The following is a 6,153-nucleotide window of genomic DNA, read 5'->3' as shown; positions in this document are numbered from 1 at the left end:
TTTACTGTAGACAAAATGACTGCTAGGTTTGACTTCCAAAACAATGTCCCAAAACAGCCAGTACATTTGACGTTATTACTATGAAGTGCTTTGAGATGTTTTGTTATGATGAGCTGCTGTAAAAATGTGTGTTCTTCTTTCCTCCAGAAACTCAAGCTAATGGCTACCAGTTCCTGTTCCTGATAGAATCAGATTCTGATAAGAAAAAATAAACTGGACACAATATCAAGAAAATGGGAATTCACATTTGTAGGCAAAGATTTTCTATCCACAATCCAGGAGCTACAGCCATCACACACAACAGCATCCATAACATGAATCTCTAAATGGAATCCTTTCTGGGAGGTGTCTATCAGAATGCCAGACAATGTGTAGCAGGCACTGACAGTAAGCTAGATTTGTACACAGAACGAATTCCATACAGTATAATGCAATCAGGATGATTTGGTACGTATTTCAGAACATTTTATTGCGTAGACTGCACAAAGATATGCAGGACGAATTATAAACATTTGTGAGTTCTGCCAGGTTTTCATGCTGATAAGTACTGACATTCAGCCTACTTTTCAACTGCTTTGTTGCAAAATACATCCGTGACATCTCTTGGCTTTCGGTCTCATTGAAGAAATACTAGGACTGCCAGTCATGTTATAATCTTGTTAGCTCCTGAATTGTGAGGGTAGGCACATTGCTAATCTTAAGGTACTGTATAGAATATTATCCTCATCATGTCCCTCATGTCTCTTGGCACCCAGCAATGTTCAATTACCATCTTTGATTGTTGCTCCCATTTCTCTCACCTCAATATTTTGTGTTAGATTTTTAAAAAATATAAATGCATTTAAGAGGAAACTTGATGCATATGCGAGAGAGAAGGGGTTATAGGAGACATACGGGGTGTAGGAGAGGGGAATAAGTAAAGTGGGCACTTGTCAGCCTAGACTATACGAGCTCCAAGTCCTGACATGGGGCTTGAACCCACAACCTCTGACTGAGAGGTGACAGTGTTACCAACTGAGCCAGGCTGACACCCAATCAAGAGAGTTCTTTAAAAGAGCCAGCAGTCACGATGGACCAAATAGCCTTCTTATGTGCTGTGAATTTCTATGGTACTATGGAAAGGTAAAACAACACAAGGACTTCTGATCTCAAACCTAGTCCTCAATTAACTGACCTATTCTGGATGCTTCTTCTGCAAACATACAACATTCTCTTAATTTACTCACAATACATATATGTGCAATTAGTCCTATCATTAATAGAGGCAATGTTTATTTAGAATCCAGTAATATCCATGTTTGACTTTTTAAAGATATATTTCCTTTCATACACTTACAAAAATTCAAAATTATTTGTATTATATTCACAACTCACAAATACACTATACATATAATAATAATAAAAATCCATGACTGTTTGTGGGACATTGTTGTGCACAATTGGCAGTCATGTTTTGTTTCACCCACAAAATACACACTTTACAATAAATTCTCTGAAGTTCTTTGCTGTAGCAAAATGCAAGGCTTATATATTCATAGATTTAAAAAATTGTTTTTAAATAATTACACAATTATTTATGGGTAGAAACAATCCCACGATCAAAAAATTTGCCCACAATCACATATATCTAGAAATACATGCAGTCACTGAAGAACAAAGCAAGCTTCAAATAGAATCATGTCTAACCACCGATCAGTGCTCTCAAAGCGTATTTGCAAACTTTACATTTTCAGACCTTGAATGCAGCCCACACTCATGCACTTGAACTGGACACATCACCAGCCTTAAATGTCATAACTCACACTCTGCTCACAGGAATTTAACACTTGATCTCATCCTGTGAGTCAGAACCCCATTAACAAACTGAGATTTCGCATGAATCACAGACCAGCTTTACTTTCCATACACAATGTGTAAATATTTTGCATGGTATGGGGGAGTGGGGTGCTCACAAAAACGTTAATACTGAATTTCATCAGAAAAACAAAAGAATGTATTGAAGTAATTGTGGACTAGTGTGCAGTATTCACAATTTGAATAAATATTGTTACACTAATACAATAGGCTTTCTGCTCCAAAGTATGTACGATATTCACAAATCAAAAACCGCTATTAGTAATTTGAATACGAATAGTTTAATTTTTCCTTCTTTAGGGTCTCCCTTGCAACAATGCCAAAGGCATAAGGGGACAAGAGTCAGGTCATTGATGGAAACTTTTAATTAAGTGGAACCTTTGCTCATCCACCATTTGATTCTGTGACTGTTTGTGGGACACTGTTGTGCACAATTGGCAGTTGCATTTTGTTTCACCCACAAAATACACACTTTACAATAAATTCTGTGCTTTGCTATATATTGGAAATGTTTAGTTTATGTGAACAATTTAGAGGGAAACGTGATTCTTAAACAGCACTCTGATTCCATTCATCTCTAGAAAAAACAATATTCAGGAAATGTTGTTCACTCCTTTTTCTAAGACAATGAAAGTGTGTCTATTTGGGGAGGTGAAAAGCAAAAAGATTTGGATGTGATTATTTGATCAATTACTGAATTCAATGTGAAAATGAGGACACAGAAACTAATCAAATACTACGCTGCATTTTTAGGGCATCTGATTGCATGTTGAAGCAATAAGATGAAACAGTTGTCAGTCTGACTCATTTGGTAGCAATCTCTCCTCTGAGTCAGACAGTTGTGGGTTCAAGACCCATACTAGGACTTTGAGCTCATTGTTTAGGTAGACATATCATTGGAGTACCTGGAGGAAAGCTGGGTTGTACAAAGTGCTGCCCTTCGGGTGAAATATTAAACCATATCTAACATTAAAGTTTCTGTGGCACTATTTGAAAAGTGAAGAGAGTTTCTCCAAGTGTCCTGGCTCAAAAATCCCCTTGGTAGAATTGTTCATTCACTTTGTACCTGTTTACAGGACCTTACTGCGTTAAAATGGCTGCTGGATTTACCGACAAATATACAGTCACTACACTTTACAGAAAGCTCTGTGGTTGGATATAGGGGGTGAGAAGTCCCTTTATACAATCTATAGTTTGACTGGAATACACACTAATATATCTTTGTGCTAGGTACAAGGACTGGTGAGAGGGTGCAAGATTAATGGAATTAAATGAATTTGCCTCTTGGGTGCGATACAAGCACAAGTGAGGGGGTGCATGCTTCCTGGAATAAACACCAGTCTGACCCTTGTGTACAGTACAAGCACTGGAGAGGGAGCTCAAAATTCATATTTCCCATCCTGAGAGTCCTTATATTTCACAGATAGAAACCCACGCACAGTTGCATCAGTTGATAGAGACCACAAAGGATAAATAAGCTTTTTGTTTAATGTCATGATGTTTGTATTCCACACACTTATTACATCTAGGCTCGACTATGCCAACTCCTTGCTTGTCGGCCTTCCCAATTCTTCCCTCCGCACGCTGTGGATCATCCAACACTCTGCAGCTCATGTCCTCTCCTGCACCAGGATCCATGACCCTATCATCCTAATTGACAGCCACATTTCGCCCAAAAATATACAGTCAATTCACTTTATGGTATATTCAGTGAAGCGCTTTGAAACAACTAGAGAATGTGAAAAACGCTATATCAAATTCAAGGATTATTATTATTTTTATTATTAACTCTCACCAGGCTCCACTGGCTCCCCATTCCCCATGGAGCGGGGAAAATCCATGGATAGAGTTCAAAATCCTTGTCCTCACCTTCAAAGCCCTCCACGGCCTTGCTCCTTCCTCCCTCTGTGACCTGCTAACCCCTTATCAACATGTCCGCTCCTTCCGCTCAGCAGGCTCTGCCTGCTACATGTTCCCCGCCCAACCCATCCCACCATCGGCAGTCGGTCCTTCAGCCTCTCTGCCCCCTTTGGAACTCCATCCCACATTCCCTTTGCCTCGCTTCCTCCTTTGCTTCCTTCAAGACACACCTCAAGACTTTCCTCTTCGACCGTGCTTTCAGCCACCCTCCTACCCCCCCTGCCCTGAAACCAAACCCCTGCTTGGGTCCAAATCCCTAACTGTCCAGTGCCTTGGGACAGCCTCCCGAAGTGAAAGACACTATACAAGTGTAACTTGTTGTTGTTGTTTGTAGCTTTCACCTTCAGTAGACAGAAATACATTGAAATCCTTTGCTGATAAATTTGCCCTTTACCTTTCTGGTACTTGTGGTCTCCATCAGCCAGTGTGATGGTGACAGTGATGATATGGTTGGAATGAAACGAATGGCTCTTCCCACTACATGTTGTGGGTTACAGGGTGGATTTGCTGGTTGGTTCAGGAGTCTGGAGACATATACCATCCTCAATCCGCTCCACGCGTTTACAAATAATGTTACGCTGTGATTCGGAAACAAAGACATTAACAAACCCAGATGATTTATGAATCACAGATTTGGTGTGCTTTGGATTTTTTAAAAAAATCCTGCACTTCACGATGCCCAGTAAGTAAAACCAAGAAAGGCTCCTTCTACCCCCCCACACACACACCCCACACACACAGTTTTAGTAACTAGTATTGGGATGCCACTCACATCACCATAGAGAGAGAAAATCAATGTTCTTTACCCACTTCTTTAATGCCCCAGGTTGAAGGGTGATTTTAGCGGTGATGGACCATTCCCACCTTCAAACACAAGGCTGCAAGGCGAGGTGGCTGGAGTGCCTTGTGTGTGTGTGTGTGTGTGTGAGAGAGAGAGAGAGAGAGAGAGAGGTGTGTGGTGCTGGAGCTTTGAATGCAGTATCTGAAATTGACTGCTTTTTAATCAATGCTGTGGAAATGGGATGTGTGCTTCCTAACGTCATACCCTGTCTTTCACTTAGGGGGCTTGGGTGTTCAACAGGAGTAAATAGGGTGTACTCATCTGGAGAAAGGTTTATCTGTCATTTCGCCAGCTGCAGGATATGATTCTAATTCCACACAGACTGTTTCTGCCCACAAAGCCATTATATCGCTCTCTGTACCGCCTAAACCCAATCAGTCAGCAAATAAAGATTTGTATTCAACCATTATAAACCCACTCCTGATTAAAACTTGCACTCAATTCCCTTCGTCTCAGTTGCAAAACAGGATTTACCTGTGTAGTATATGTTTATACAGCAACTGCTGTAATTTCATGTTAAACGAATGCCACTATTTCAATTTAAAATAGGAGGGCGAGGACTTGTACCCCTTGTTTCTACTTCTGGGGAAAATCACATTTGATTCTTCATTTCCAATATTTTTTTGTTTTCCAATCATAATTCTGTCTATGACAAGAGTTTACTGGACTGTAAAGACGTTTCTATGCAAGTGTGGGTGTGTGAATACTTTCAAGGCAGTGAAACATTATCGGTAATCAAAAGGTTAAACTTCCCACACGTTCAGCAAAGCAATTCGATTTGATTCCTTTCTACTTAAATCTAAATCAAAAACACTTCTAACCCATTGCAGAGGTGTTATTAATACGTGGCTATCACACTCCTATGTGACCATTAGCTCCACAAGGAAGGTCAGGACTGAGAAGGGATGAAAATCATCAATCTCAACTGCATTATTTGAACGATCAAAGAGAATTTGATTGCAGAAACTGGCAAACGAGCCTGCAGATTTGGTCGTATAATGAATAAATAAAGAACATTAACACTGAGGGGGAAACGAACCTAATTTATGCAACGTTGCAACAGTAGTAGTACAGATTATTAGTATTATTATTGTTAGTATTACAGATCAAATGGAACAGGGGCTGGACCGATCAGATAGGAACACTGAATAAAGTTGGTGCACACGAGATGAGGATTCTTGAGTTTGCAAAAAAAATAATGGAATGGCAAAGAATATACTCTGATCTGAGCCTTCACTGGGAGGCGAGGCTGACGGTTCCACGTTACAACTTAACACACACACACACACACACACAAAAAAAAAGACGTTGCCTTTTGCAAGATTTCCCGTGGGACGTTAGTTAAAAGGGAAGCGAGAATTGCAGCAGAGATGTGTCAGAAAGTTGAGTCGGAGTTGGACTGAAGCGACGGCTGTTATCAGTCACGTATCTCCAGGCGGTGAGTGAGTGACGGGCGGAGCTGCTGACGTGGTTGTGCTGTTGCAGGAATGCGATAAGACATTCCGGTCAATGAAGCGTAACCAGGAGCCTCCCTCCTC

The sequence above is a fragment of the Callorhinchus milii genome, unplaced genomic scaffold (genome assembly GCF_018977255.1).
Source record: "Callorhinchus milii isolate IMCB2004 unplaced genomic scaffold, IMCB_Cmil_1.0 Scaffold2, whole genome shotgun sequence".
Classification (NCBI taxonomy): Eukaryota; Metazoa; Chordata; class Chondrichthyes; order Chimaeriformes; family Callorhinchidae; genus Callorhinchus; species Callorhinchus milii.
Note: the sequence above shows the minus strand (reverse complement) of the source record.